Genomic DNA, 16108 nt, shown 5'->3' with positions numbered 1-16108 from the left:
GATGAAGAAATCCCGCTTCCAACGAAATCCTCAAAGAGGTCCAAATATCCACTTGCAGACTTTACAAACAGAGTGTTTCCAAACTGCTCAATGAAAAGAAAGGTTAAACTCTGTGAGTGGAACGCGCACAACACAAAGTGGTTTCTGAAAATGATTCACTCTAGTTTTTATACGAGGATATTTCCTTTTCTACCGTTGGCCCCAAAACGCTTGAAATCTCCACAAGCAAATTCCTCAAAAAGATGGTTTCCAATCTGCTCTGTCTAAAGGATGGTTCAGCTCTGTTAGTTGAACACGCACAAATCAAAGAAGTTTCTGAGAATTCTTCCTTCTAGCATTAGATGAAGAAATCCCATTTCCAAAGGAATCCTCAAAGAGGTCCAAATATCCACTTGCAGTCTTCACAAACAGAGTGTTTCCAAACTGCTCTATGAAAGGAAAGGTTAAACTCTGTGAGTGGAACGCACACATCACAAAGTGGTTTCTGAGAATGATTCTCTCCACTTTTTATACGAGGATATTTCCTTTTCTACCGTTGGCCCCAAAACGCTTGAAATCCCCAAAAGCAAATTTCTCAAAAAGAGGGTTTCCAATCTGCTCTGTCTAAAGGATGGTTCAGCTCTGTTAGTTGAACACACAGAAATCAACGAAGTTACTGAGAAATCTTCTGTGTAGCATTAGATGATGAAATCCCGCTTCCAAAGAAATCCTCAAAGAGGTCCAAATATCCACTTGCAGACTTCACAAACATAGTGTGTCCAAACTGCTCTATGAAAGGAAAGGTTAAACTCTGTGAGTGGAACGCACACATCACAAAGCGGTTTCTGAGAATGATTCTCTCTATTTTTTATACGAGGATATTTCCTTTTCTACCGTTGGCCCCAAAAACGCTTGAAATCTCCACTTGCAAGTTCCACAAAAAGAGGGTTTCCAATCTGCTATGTCTAAGGGAAGGTTGAACTCTGTTAGTTGAACACACACAAATCAACGAAGTTACTGAGAAATCTTCTGTGTAGCATTAGATGAAGAAATCCCGTTTCCAACGAAATCCTCAAAGAGGTCCAAATATCCACTTGCAGACTTTACAAACAGAGTGTTTCCAAACTGTTTTATGAAAAGAAAGGTTAAACTCTGTGAGTGGAACGCACACATCCAAAGTGGTTTCTGAGAATGATTCTCTCTAGTTTTTATACCAGGATATTTCTTTTCTACAGTTGGCCCCAAAACGCTTGAAATCTCCACAAGCAAATGTCTCAAAAAGAGGGTTTCCAATCTGCTCTGTCTAAAGGATGGTTCAGCTCTGTTAGCTGAACACAGACAAATCAAAGAAATTTCTGGGAATTCTTCCTTCTAGCATTAGATGAAGAAACCCCGTTTCCAACGAAATCCTCAAAGAGGTCCAAATATCCACTTGCAGTCTTCACAAACAGAGTGTTTCCAAACTGCCGTATGAAAGCAAAGATTGAACTCTGTGAGTGGAACACACACTACACAAAGTGGTTTCTGAGAATGATTCTCTCTAGTTTTTATACGAGGATATTTCCTTTTCTACAGTTGACCCCAAAGCGCTTGAAATCTCCATTTGCAAATTCCACAAAAAGAGGTTTTCCAATCTGCTATGTCTAAGGGAAGGTTGAACTCTGTTAGTTGAACACACAGAAATCAACGAAGTTACTGAGAAATCTTCTGTGTAGCATTAGATGAAGAAATTCCGCTTCCAACGAAATCCTCAAAGAGGTCCAAATATCCACTTGCAGACTTTACAAACAGAGTGTTTCCAAACTGTTCTATGAAAAGAAAGATTAAACTCTGTGAGTGGAACGCACACATCACAAAGTGGTTTCTGAGAATGATTCTCTCTAGTTTTTATACCAGGATATTTCCTTTTCTACCGTTGGCCCCAAAAGGCTTGAAATCTCCACAAGCAAATTCCTCAAAAAGAGGGTTTCCATTCTGCTCTGTCTAAAGGATGGTTCAGCTCTGTTAGTTGAACACACACATATCAAAGAAATTTCTGAGAATTCTTCCTTCTAGCATTAGATGAAGAAATCCCGTTTCCAACGAAATCCTCAAAGAGGTCCAAATATCCACTTGCAGACTTCACAAACAGAGTGTTTCCAAACTGCTCTATGAAAAGAAAGGTTAAACTCTGTGAGTGGAACGCGCACAACACAAAGTGGTTTCTGAGAATGGTTCTCTGTAGTTTTTATACGAAGATATTTCCTTTTCTACCGTTGGCCCCAAAGCGCTTGAAATCTCCACTTGCAAATTCCACAAAAAGAGGGTTTCCAAGCTGCTATCTCTAAGGGAAGGTTGAACTCTGTTATTTGAACACACACAAATCAACGAAGTTACTGAGAAATCTTCTGTGTAGCATTAGATGAAGAAATCCCGCTTCCAACGAAATCCTCAAAGAGGTCCAAATATCCACTTGCAGACTTTACAAACAGAGTGTTTCCAAACTGTTCTATGAAAAGAAAGGTTAAACTCTGTGAGTGGAACGCACACATCACAAAGTGGTTTCTGAGAATGATTCTCTCTAGTTTTTATACGAGGATATTTCCTTTTCTACCGTTGGCCCCAAAACGCTTGTAATCTCCACAAGCAAATTCCTCAAAAAGAGGGTTTCCAATCTGCTCTGTCTAAAGGATGGTTCAGCTCTGTTAGCTGAACACACACAAATCAAAGGAATTTCTGGGAATTCTTCCTTCTAGCATTAGATGAAGAAATCCCGTATCCAACGAAATCCTCAAAGAGGTCCAAATATCCACTTGCAGTCTTCACAATCAGAGTGTTTCCAAACTGCTCTATGAAAGGAAAGATTGAACTCTGTGAGTGGAACGCACACTACACAAAGTGGTTTCTGAGAATGATTCTCTCTAGTTTTTATACGAGGATATTTCCTTTTCTACCGTTGGCCCCAAAGCGCTTGAAATCTCCACTTGCAAATTCCACAAAAAGAGGGTTTCCAAACTGCTATGTCTAAGGGAAGGTTGAACTCTGTTAGTTGAACACACAGAAATCAACGAAGTTACTGAGAAATCTTCTGTGTAGCATTAGATGAAGAAATCCCGCTTCCAACGAAATCCTCAAAGAGGTCCAAATATCCACTTGCAGACTTTACAAACAGAGTGTTTCCAAACTGTTCTATGAAAAGAAAGATTAAACTCTGTGAGTGGAACGCACACATCACAAAGTGGTTTCTGAGAATGATTCTCTCTAGTTTTTATACGAGGATATTTCCTTTTCTACCGTTGGCCCCAAAAGGCTTGAAATCTCCACAAGCAAATTCCTCAAAAAGAGGGTTTCCATTCTGCTCTGTCTAAAGGATGGTTCAGCTCTGTTAGTTGAACACACACATATCAAAGAAGTTTCTGAGAATTCTTCCTTCTAGCATTAGATGAAGAAATCCCGATTCCAACGAATTCCTCAAAGAGGTCCAAATATCCACTTGCAGACTTCACAAACAGAGTGTTTCCAAACTGCTCTATGAAAAGAAAGGTTAAACTCTGTGAGTGGAATGCGCACAACACAAAGTGGTTTCTGAGAATGGTTCTCTCAAGTTTTTATAAGAAGATATTTCCTTTTCTACCGTTGGCCCCAAAGCGCTTGAAATCTCCACTTGCAAATTCCACAAAAAGAGGGTTTCCAAGCTGCTATCTCTAAGGGAAGGTTGAACTCTGCTAGTTGAACACACACAAATCAACGAAGTTACTGAGAAATCTTCTGTGTAGCATTAGATGAAGAAATCCCGCTTCCAACGAAATCCTCAAAGAGGTCCAAATATCCACTTGCAGACTTTACAAACAGAGTGTTTCCAAACTGCTCAATGAAAAGAAAGGTTAAACTCTGTGAGTGGAACGCGCACAACACAAAGTGGTTTCTGAAAATGATTCACTCTAGTTTTTATACGAGGATATTTCCTTTTCTACCGTTGGCCCCAAAACGCTTGAAATCTCCACAAGCAAATTCCTCAAAAAGATGGTTTCCAATCTGCTCTGTCTAAAGGATGGTTCAGCTCTGTTAGTTGAACACGCACAAATCAAAGAAGTTTCTGAGAATTCTTCCTTCTAGCATTAGATGAAGAAATCCCATTTCCAAAGGAATCCTCAAAGAGGTCCAAATATCCACTTGCAGTCTTCACAAACAGAGTGTTTCCAAACTGCTCTATGAAAGGAAAGGTTAAACTCTGTGAGTGGAACGCACACATCACAAAGTGGTTTCTGAGAATGATTCTCTCCACTTTTTATACGAGGATATTTCCTTTTCTACCGTTGGCCCCAAAACGCTTGAAATCCCCAAAAGCAAATTTCTCAAAAAGAGGGTTTCCAATCTGCTCTGTCTAAAGGATGGTTCAGCTCTGTTAGTTGAACACACAGAAATCAACGAAGTTACTGAGAAATCTTCTGTGTAGCATTAGATGATGAAATCCCGCTTCCAAAGAAATCCTCAAAGAGGTCCAAATATCCACTTGCAGACTTCACAAACATAGTGTGTCCAAACTGCTCTATGAAAGGAAAGGTTAAACTCTGTGAGTGGAACGCACACATCACAAAGCGGTTTCTGAGAATGATTCTCTCTATTTTTTATACGAGGATATTTCCTTTTCTACCGTTGGCCCCAAAAACGCTTGAAATCTCCACTTGCAAGTTCCACAAAAAGAGGGTTTCCAATCTGCTATGTCTAAGGGAAGGTTGAACTCTGTTAGTTGAACACACACAAATCAACGAAGTTACTGAGAAATCTTCTGTGTAGCATTAGATGAAGAAATCCCGTTTCCAACGAAATCCTCAAAGAGGTCCAAATATCCACTTGCAGACTTTACAAACAGAGTGTTTCCAAACTGTTTTATGAAAAGAAAGGTTAAACTCTGTGAGTGGAACGCACACATCCAAAGTGGTTTCTGAGAATGATTCTCTCTAGTTTTTATACCAGGATATTTCTTTTCTACAGTTGGCCCCAAAACGCTTGAAATCTCCACAAGCAAATGTCTCAAAAAGAGGGTTTCCAATCTGCTCTGTCTAAAGGATGGTTCAGCTCTGTTAGCTGAACACAGACAAATCAAAGAAATTTCTGGGAATTCTTCCTTCTAGCATTAGATGAAGAAACCCCGTTTCCAACGAAATCCTCAAAGAGGTCCAAATATCCACTTGCAGTCTTCACAAACAGAGTGTTTCCAAACTGCCGTATGAAAGCAAAGATTGAACTCTGTGAGTGGAACACACACTACACAAAGTGGTTTCTGAGAATGATTCTCTCTAGTTTTTATACGAGGATATTTCCTTTTCTACAGTTGACCCCAAAGCGCTTGAAATCTCCATTTGCAAGTTCCACAAAAAGAGGTTTTCCAATCTGCTATGTCTAAGGGAAGGTTGAACTCTGTTAGTTGAACACACAGAAATCAACGAAGTTACTGAGAAATCTTCTGTGTAGCATTAGATGAAGAAATTCCGCTTCCAACGAAATCCTCAAAGAGGTCCAAATATCCACTTGCAGACTTTACAAACAGAGTGTTTCCAAACTGTTCTATGAAAAGAAAGATTAAACTCTGTGAGTGGAACGCACACATCACAAAGTGGTTTCTGAGAATGATTCTCTCTAGTTTTTATACCAGGATATTTCCTTTTCTACCGTTGGCCCCAAAAGGCTTGAAATCTCCACAAGCAAATTCCTCAAAAAGAGGGTTTCCATTCTGCTCTGTCTAAAGGATGGTTCAGCTCTGTTAGTTGAACACACACATATCAAAGAAATTTCTGAGAATTCTTCCTTCTAGCATTAGATGAAGAAATCCCGTTTCCAACGAAATCCTCAAAGAGGTCCAAATATCCACTTGCAGACTTCACAAACAGAGTGTTTCCAAACTGCTCTATGAAAAGAAAGGTTAAACTCTGTGAGTGGAACGCGCACAACACAAAGTGGTTTCTGAGAATGGTTCTCTGTAGTTTTTATACGAAGATATTTCCTTTTCTACCGTTGGCCCCAAAGCGCTTGAAATCTCCACTTGCAAATTCCACAAAAAGAGGGTTTCCAAGCTGCTATCTCAAAGGGAAGGTTGAACTCTGTTATTTGAACACACACAAATCAACGAAGTTACTGAGAAATCTTCTGTGTAGCATTAGATGAAGAAATCCCGCTTCCAACGAAATCCTCAAAGAGGTCCAAATATCCACTTGCAGACTTTACAAACAGAGTGTTTCCAAACTGCTCTATGAAAAGAAAGGTTAAACTCTGTGAGTGGAACGCACACATCACAAAGTGGTTTCTGAGAATGATTCTCTCTAGTTTTTATACGAGGATATTTCCTTTTCTACCGTTGGCCCCAAAACGCTTGTAATCTCCACAAGCAAATTCCTCAAAAAGAGGGTTTCCAATCTGCTCTGTCTAAAGGATGGTTCAGCTCTGTTAGCTGAACACACACAAATCAAAGGAATTTCTGGGAATTCTTCCTTCTAGCATTAGATGAAGAAATCCCGTATCCAACGAAATCCTCAAAGAGGTCCAAATATCCACTTGCAGTCTTCACAAACAGTGTTTCCAAACTGCTCTATGAAAGGAAAGATTGAACTCTGTGAGTGGAACGCACACTACACAAAGTGGTTTCTGAGAATGATTCTCTCTAGTTTTTATACGAGGATATTTCCTTTTCTACCGTTGGCCCCAAAGCGCTTGAAATCTCCACTTGCAAATTCCACAAAAAGAGGGTTTCCAAACTGCTATGTCTAAGGGAAGGTTGAACTCTGTTAGTTGAACACACAGAAATCAACGAAGTTACTGAGAAATCTTCTGTGTAGCATTAGATGAAGAAATCCCGCTTCCAACGAAATCCTCAAAGAGGTCCAAATATCCACTTGCAGACTTTACAAACAGAGTGTTTCCAAACTGTTCTATGAAAAGAAAGGTTAAACTCTGTGAGTGGAACGCACACATCACAAAGTGGTTTCTGAGAATGATTCTCTCTAGTTTTTATACGAGGATATTTCCTTTTCTACCGTTGGCCCCAAAACGCTTGTAATCTCCACAAGCAAATTCCTCAAAAAGAGGGTTTCCAATCTGCTCTGTCTAAAGGATGGTTCAGCTCCGTTAGTTGAACACACACAAATCAAAGAAGTTTCTGAGAATTCTTCCTTCTAGCATTAGATGAAGAAATCCCGTTTCCAACGAAACCCTCAAAGAGGTCCAAATATCCACTTGCAGTCTTCACAAACAGAGTGTTTCCAAACTGCTCTATGAAAGGAAAGGTTAAACTCTGTGCGTGGAACGCCCACATCACAAAGTGTTTTCTGAGAATGATTCTCTCCAGTTTTTATACGAGGATATTTCCTTTTCTACCGTTGGCCCCAAAGCGCTTGAAATCTCCACTTGCAAATTCCACAAAAAGAGGGTTTCCAATCTGCTATGTCTAAGGGAAGGTTGAACTCTGTTAGTTGAACACAGAGAAATCAACGAAGTTACTGAGAAATCTTCTGTGTAGCATTAGATGAAGAAATCCCGCTTCCAACGAAATCCTCAAAGAGGTCCAAATATCCACTTGCAGACTTCACAAACAGAGTGTGTCCAAACTGCTCTATGAAAAGAAAGGTTAAACTCCGTGAGGGGAACGCACACATCACAAAGCGGTTTCTGAGAATGATTCTCTCTAGTTTTTATACGAGGATATTTCCTTTTCTACCGTTGGCCCCAAAACGCTTGAAATCCCCAAAAGCAAATTTCTCAAAAAGAGGGTTTCCAATCTGCTCTGTCTAAAGGATGGTTCAGCTCTGTTAGTTGAACACACAGAAATCAACGAAGTTACTGAGAAATCTTCTGTGTAGCATTAGATGATGAAATCCCGCTTCCAAAGAAATCCTCAAAGAGGTCCAAATATCCACTTGCAGACTTCACAAACATAGTGTGTCCAAACTGCTCTATGAAAGGAAAGGTTAAACTCTGTGAGTGGAACGCACACATCCCAAAGCGGTTTCTGAGAATGATTCTCTCTAGTTTTTATACGAGGATATTTCCTTTTCTACCGTTGGCCCCAAAAGGCTTGAAATCTCCACAAGCAAATTCCTCAAAAAGAGGGTTTCCATTCTGCTCTGTCTAAAGGATGGTTCAGCTCTGTTAGTTGAACACACACATATCAAAGAAATTTCTGAGAATTCTTCCTTCTAGCATTAGATGAAGAAATCCCGATTCCAATGAAATCCTCAAAGAGGTCCAAATATCCACTTGCAGACTTCACAAACAGAGTGTTTCCAAACTGCTCTATGAAAAGAAAAGTTAAACTCTGTGAGTGGAACGCGCACAACACAAAGTGGTTTCTGAGAATGGTTCTCTGTAGTTTTTATACGAAGATATTTCCTTTTCTACCGTTGGCCCCAAAGCGCTTGAAATCTCCACTTGCAAATTCCACAAAAAGAGGGTTTCCAAGCTGCTATCTCTAAGGGAAGGTTGAACTCTGTTATTTGAACACACACAAATCAACGAAGTTACTGAGAAATCTTCTGTGTAGCATTAGATGAAGAAATCCCGCTTCCTATGAAATCCTCAAAGAGGTCCAAATATCCACTTGCAGACTTTACAAACAGAGTGTTTCCAAACTGTTCTATGAAAAGAAAGGTTAAACTCTGTGAGTGGAACGCACACATCACAAAGTGGTTTCTGAGAATGATTCTCTCTAGTTTTTATACGAGGATATTTCCTTTTCTACCGTTGGCCCCAAAACGCTTGTAATCTCCACAAGCAAATTCCTCAAAAAGAGGGTTTCCAATCTGCTCTGTCTAAAGGATGGTTCAGCTCTGTTAGCTGAACACACACAAATCAAAGGAATTTCTGGGAATTCTTCCTTCTAGCATTAGATGAAGAAATCCCGTATCCAACGAAATCCTCAAAGAGGTCCAAATATCCACTTGCAGTCTTCACAAACAGAGTGTTTCCAAACTGCTCTATGAAAGGAAAGATTGAACTCTGTGAGTGGAACGCACACTACACAAAGTGGTTTCTGAGAATGATTCTCTCTAGTTTTTATACGAGGATATTTCCTTTTCTACCGTTGGCCCCAAAGCGCTTGAAATCTCCACTTGCAAATTCCACAAAAAGAGGGTTTCCAAACTGCTATGTCTAAGGGAAGGTTGAACTCTGTTAGTTGAACACACAGAAATCAACGAAGTTACTGAGAAATCTTCTGTGTAGCATTAGATGAAGAAATCCCGCTTCCAACGAAATCCTCAAAGAGGTCCAAATATCCACTTGCAGACTTTACAAACAGAGTGTTTCCAAACTGTTCTATGAAAAGAAAGATTAAACTCTGTGAGTGGAACACACACATCACAAAGTGGTTTCTGAGAATGATTCTCTCTAGTTTTTATACGAGGATATTTCCTTTTCTACCGTTGGCCCCAAAAGGCTTGAAATCTCCACAAGCAAATTCCTCAAAAAGAGGGTTTCCATTCTGCTCTGTCTAAAGGATGGTTCAGCTCTGTTAGTTGAACACACACATATCAAAGAAGTTTCTGAGAATTCTTCCTTCTAGCATTAGATGAAGAAATCCCGATTCCAACGAAATCCTCAAAGAGGTCCAAATATCCACTTGCAGACTTCACAAACAGAGTGTTTCCAAACTGCTCTATGAAAAGAAAGGTTAAACTCTGTGAGTGGAATGCGCACAACACAAAGTGGTTTCTGAGAATGGTTCTCTCAAGTTTTTATACGAAGATATTTCCTTTTCTACCGTTGGCCCCAAAGCGCATGAAATCTCCACTTGCAAATTCCACAAAAAGAGGGTTTCCAAGCTGCTATCTCTAAGGGAAGGTTGAACTCTGTTAGTTGAACACACAGAAATCAACGAAGTTACTGAGAAATCTTCTGTGTAGCATTAGATGAAGAAATCCCGCTTCCAACGAAATCCTCAAAGAGGTCCAAATATCCACTTGCAGACTTTACAAACAGAGTGTTTCCAAACTGCTCAATGAAAAGAAAGGTTAAACTCTGTGAGTGGAACGCGCACAACACAAAGTGGTTTCTGAAAATGATTCACTCTAGTTTTTATACGAGGATATTTCCTTTTCTACCGTTGGCCCCAAAACGCTTGAAATCTCCACAAGCAAATTCCTCAAAAAGATGGTTTCCAATCTGCTCTGTCTAAAGGATGGTTCAGCTCTGTTAGTTGAACACGCACAAATCAAAGAAGTTTCTGAGAATTCTTCCTTCTAGCATTAGATGAAGAAATCCCATTTCCAAAGAAATCCTCAAAGAGGTCCAAATATCCACTTGCAGTCTTCACAAACAGAGTGTTTCCAAACTGCTCTATGAAAGGAAAGGTTAAACTCTGTGAGTGGAACGCACACATCAGAAAGTGGTTTCTGAGAATGATTCTCTCCACTTTTTATACGAGGATATTTCCTTTTCTACCGTTGGCCCCAAATCGCTTGAAATCTCCACTTGCAAATTCCGCAAAAAGTGGGTTTCCAATCTGCTATCTCTAAGGGAAGGTTGAACTCTGTTAGTTGAACACAGAGAAATCAACGAAGTTACTGAGAAATCTTCTGTGAGCATTAGATGAAGAAATCCCGCTTCCTATGAAATCCTCCAAGAGGGCCAAATATCCAATTGCAGACTTCACAAACAGAGTGTGTCCAAACTGCTCTATGAAAAGAAAGGTTAAAATCTGTGAGGGGAACGCACACATCACAAAGTGGTTTCTGAGAATGATTCTCTCTAGTTTTTATACGAGGATAATTCCTTTTCTACCGTTGGCCCCAAAACGCTTGAAATCTCCACTTGCAAATTCCACAAAAAGAGGGTTTCCAATCTGCTATGTCTAAGGGAAGGTTGAACTCTGTTAGTTGAACACACACAAATCAACGAAGTTACTGAGAAGTCTTCTGTGTAGCATTACATGAAGAAATCCCGCTTCCAACGAAATCCTCAAAGAGGTCCAAATATCCACTTGCAGACTTTACAAACAGAGTGTGTCCAAACTGCTCTATGAAAAGAAAGGTTAAACTCCGTGAGGGGAACGCACACATCACAAAGCGGTTTCTGAGAATGATTCTCTCTAGTTTTTATACGAGGATATTTCCTTTTCTACCGTTGGCCCCAAAACGCTTGAAATCCCCAAAAGCAAATTTCTCAAAAAGAGGGTTTCCAATCTGCTCTGTCTAAAGGATGGTTCAGCTCTGTTAGTTGAACACACAGAAATCAACGAAGTTACTGAGAAATCTTCTGTGTAGCATTAGATGATGAAATCCCGCTTCCAAAGAAATCCTCAAAGAGGTCCAAATATCCACTTGCAGACTTCACAAACATAGTGTGTCCAAACTGCTCTATGAAAGGAAAGGTTAAACTCTGTGAGTGGAACGCACACATCACAAAGCGGTTTCTGAGAATGATTCTCTCTATTTTTTATACGAGGATATTTCCTTTTCTACCGTTGGCCCCAAAAACGCTTGAAATCTCCACTTGCAAGTTCCACAAAAAGAGGGTTTCCAATCTGCTATGTCTAAGGGAAGGTTGAACTCTGTTAGTTGAACACACACAAATCAACGAAGTTACTGAGAAATCTTCTGTGTAGCATTAGATGAAGAAATCCCGTTTCCAACGAAATCCTCAAAGAGGTCCAAATATCCACTTGCAGACTTTACAAACAGAGTGTTTCCAAACTGTTCTATGAAAAGAAAGGTTAAACTCTGTGAGTGGAACGCACACATCCAAAGTGGTTTCTGAGAATGATTCTCTCTAGTTTTTATACCAGGATATTTCTTTTCTACAGTTGGCCCCAAAACGCTTGAAATCTCCACAAGCAAATTCCTCAAAAAGAGGGTTTCCAATCTGCTCTGTCTAAAGGATGGTTCAGCTCTGTTAGCTGAACACACACAAATCAAAGAAATTTCTGGGAATTCTTCCTTCTAGCATTAGATGAAGAAATCCCGTTTAAACGAAATCCTCAAAGAGGTCCAAATATCCACTTGCAGTCTTCACAAACAGAGTGTTTCCAAACTGCCGTATGAAAGCAAAGATTGAACTCTGTGAGTGGAACGCACACTACACAAAGTGGTTTCTGAGAATGATTCTCTCTAGTTTTTATAAGAGGATATTTCCTTTTCTACAGTTCACCCCAAAGCGCTTGAAATCTCCATTTGCAAATTCCACAAAAAGAGGGTTTCCAATCTGCTATGTCTAAGGGAAGGTTGAACTCTGTTAGTTGAACACACAGAAATCAACGAAGTTACTGAGAAATCTTCTGTGTAGCATTAGATGAAGAAATCCCGCTTCCAACGAAATCCTCAAAGAGGTCCAAATATCCACTTGCAGACTTTACAAACAGAGTGTTTCCAAACTGTTCTGTGAAAAGAAAGATTAAACTCTGTGAGTGGAACGCACACATCACAAAGTGGTTTCTGAGAATGATTCTCTCTAGTTTTTATACGAGGATATTTTCTTTTCCACCGTTGGCCCCAAAACGCTTGTAATCTCCACAAGCAAATTCCTCAAAAAGAGGGTTTCCAATCTGCTCTGTCTAAAGGATGGTTCAGCTCTGTTAGTTGAACACACACAAATCAAAGAAGTTTCTGAGAATTCTTCCTTCTAGCATTAGATGAAGAAATCCCGTTTCCAACGAAACCCTCAAAGAGGTCCAAATATCCACTTGCAGTCTTCACAAACAGAGTGTTTCCAAACTGCTCTATGAAAGGAAAGGTTAAACTCTGTGAGTGGAACGCACACATCACAAAGTGTTTTCTGAGAATGATTCTCTCCAGTTTTTATACGAGGATATTTCCTTTTCTACCGTTGGCCCCAAAGCGCTTGAAATCTCCACTTGCAAATTCCACAAAAAGAGGGTTTCCAATCTGCTATGTCTAAGGGAAGGTTGAACTCTGTTAGTTGAACACACACAAATCAACGAAGTTACTGAGAAATCTTCTGTGTAGCATTAGATGAAGAAATCCCGCTTCCAACGAAATCCTCAAAGAGGTCCAAATATCCACTTGCAGACTTTACAAACAGAGTGTTTCCAAACTGTTCTATGAAAAGAAAGGTTAAACTCTGTGAGTGGAACGCACACATCCAAAGTGGTTTCTGAGAATGATTCTCTCTAGTTTTTATACCAGGATATTTCTTTTCTACAGTTGGCCCCAAAACGCTTGAAATCTCCACAAGCAAATTCCTCAAAAAGAGGGTTTCCAATCTGCTCTGTCTAAAGGATGGTTCAGCTCTGTTAGCTGAACACACACAAATCAAAGAAATTTCTGGGAATTCTTCCTTCTAGCATTAGATGAAGAAATCCCGTTTCCAACGAAATCCTCAAAGAAGTCCAAATATCCACTTGCAGTCTTCACAAACAGAGTGTTTCCAAACTGCCGTATGAAAGGAAAGATTGAACTCTGTGAGTGGAACGCACACTACACAAAGTGCTTTCTGAGAATGATTCTCTCTAGTTTTTATACGAGGATATTTCCTTTTCTACAGTTGACCCCAAAGCGCTTGAAATCTCCACTTGCAAATTCCACAAAAAGAGGGTTTCCAATCTGCTATGTCTAAGGGAAGGTTGAACTCTGTTAGTTGAACACACAGAAATCAACGAAGTTACTGAGAAATCTTCTGTGTAGCATTAGATGAAGAAATCCCGCTTCCAACGAAATCCTCAAAGAGGTCCAAATATCCACTTGCAGACTTTACAAACAGAGTGTTTCCAAACTGTTCTATGAAAAGAAAGATTAAACTCTGTGAGTGGAACGCACACATCACAAAGTGGTTTCTGAGAATGATTCTCTCTAGTTTTTATACGAGGATATTTCCTTTTCTACCGTTGGCCCCAAAAGGCTTGAAATCTCCACAAGCAAATTCCTCAAAAAGAGGGTTTCCATTCTGCTCTGTCTAAAGGATGGTTCAGCTCTGTCAGTTGAACACACACATATCAAAGAAGTTTCTGAGAATTCTTCCTTCTAGCATTAGATGAAGAAATCCCGATTCCAACGAAATCCTCAAAGAGGTCCAAATATCCACTTGCAGACTTCACAAACAGAGTGTTTCCAAACTGCTCTATGAAAAGAAAGGTTAAACTCTGTGAGTGGAACGCGCACAACACAAAGTGGTTTCTGAGAATGGTTCTCTCTAGTTTTTATACGAAGATATTTCCTTTTCTACCGTTGGCCCCAAAGCGCTTGAAATCTCCACTTGCAAATTCCACAAAAAGAGGGTTTCGAAGCTGATATCTCTAAGGGAAGGTTGAACTCTGTTAGTTGAACACACACAAATCAACGAAGTTACTGAGAAATCTTCTGTGTAGCATTAGATGAAGAAATCCCGCTTCCTATGAAATCCTCAAAGATGGCCAAATATCCAATTGCAGACTTCACAAACAGAGTGTGTCAAAACAGCTCTATGAAAAGAAAGGTTAAAATCTGTGAGGGGAACGCACACATCACAAAGTGGTTTCTGAGAATGATTCTCTCTAGTTTTTATACGAGGATGATTCCTTTTCTACCGTTGGCCCCAAAACGCTTGAAATCTCCACTTGCAAATTCCACAAAAAGAGGGTTTCCAAACTGCTATGTCTAAGGGAAGGTTGAACTCTGTTAGTTGAACACACACAAATCAACGAAGTTACTGAGAAATCTTCTGTGTAGCATTAGATGAAGAAATCCCGCTTCCAACGAAATCCTCAAAGAGGTCCAAATATCCACTTGCAGACTTTACAAACAGAGTGTTTCCAAACTGTTCTATGAAAAGAAAGGTTAAACTCTGTGAGTGGAACGCACACATCCAAAGTGGTTTCTGAGAATGATTCTCTCTAGTTTTTATACCAGGATATTTCTTTTCTACAGTTGGCCCCAAAACGCTTGAAATCTCCACAAGCAAATTCCTCAAAAAGAGGGTTTCCAATCTGCTCTGTCTAAAGGATGGTTCAGCTCTGTTAGCTGAACACACACAAATCAAAGAAATTTCTGGGAATTCTTCCTTCTAGCATTAGATGAAGAAATCCCGTTTAAACGAAATCCTCAAAGAGGTCCAAATATCCACTTGCAGTCTTCACAAACAGAGTGTTTCCAAACTGCCGTATGAAAGCAAAGATTGAACTCTGTGAGTGGAACGCACACTACACAAAGTGGTTTCTGAGAATGATTCTCTCTAGTTTTTATAAGAGGATATTTCCTTTTCTACAGTTCACCCCAAAGCGCTTGAAATCTCCATTTGCAAATTCCACAAAAAGAGGGTTTCCAATCTGCTATGTCTAAGGGAAGGTTGAACTCTGTTAGTTGAACACACAGAAATCAACGAAGTTACTGAGAAATCTTCTGTGTAGCATTAGATGAAGAAATCCCGCTTCCAACGAAATCCTCAAAGAGGTCCAAATATCCACTTGCAGACTTTACAAACAGAGTGTTTCCAAACTGTTCTGTGAAAAGAAAGATTAAACTCTGTGAGTGGAACGCACACATCACAAAGTGGTTTCTGAGAATGATTCTCTCTAGTTTTTATACGAGGATATTTTCTTTTCCACCGTTGGCCCCAAAACGCTTGTAATCTCCACAAGCAAATTCCTCAAAAAGAGGGTTTCCAATCTGCTCTGTCTAAAGGATGGTTCAGCTCTGTTAGTTGAACACACACAAATCAAAGAAGTTTCTGAGAATTCTTCCTTCTAGCATTAGATGAAGAAATCCCGTTTCCAACGAAACCCTCAAAGAGGTCCAAATATCCACTTGCAGTCTTCACAAACAGAGTGTTTCCAAACTGCTCTATGAAAGGAAAGGTTAAACTCTGTGAGTGGAACGCACACATCACAAAGTGTTTTCTGAGAATGATTCTCTCCAGTTTTTATACGAGGATATTTCCTTTTCTACCGTTGGCCCCAAAGCGCTTGAAATCTCCACTTGCAAATTCCACAAAAAGAGGGTTTCCAATCTGCTATGTCTAAGGGAAGGTTGAACTCTGTTAGTTGAACACACACAAATCAACGAAGTTACTGAGAAATCTTCTGTGTAGCATTAGATGAAGAAATCCCGCTTCCAACGAAATCCTCAAAGAGGTCCAAATATCCACTTGCAGACTTTACAAACAGAGTGTTTCCAAACTGTTCTATGAAAAGAAAGGTTAAACTCTGTGAGTGGAACGCACACATCCAAAGTGG

The sequence above is a fragment of the Gorilla gorilla genome, chromosome X, assembly GCF_029281585.2.
Source record: "Gorilla gorilla gorilla isolate KB3781 chromosome X, NHGRI_mGorGor1-v2.1_pri, whole genome shotgun sequence".
NCBI classification, from domain to species: domain Eukaryota; kingdom Metazoa; phylum Chordata; class Mammalia; order Primates; family Hominidae; genus Gorilla; species Gorilla gorilla.
Note: the sequence above shows the minus strand (reverse complement) of the source record.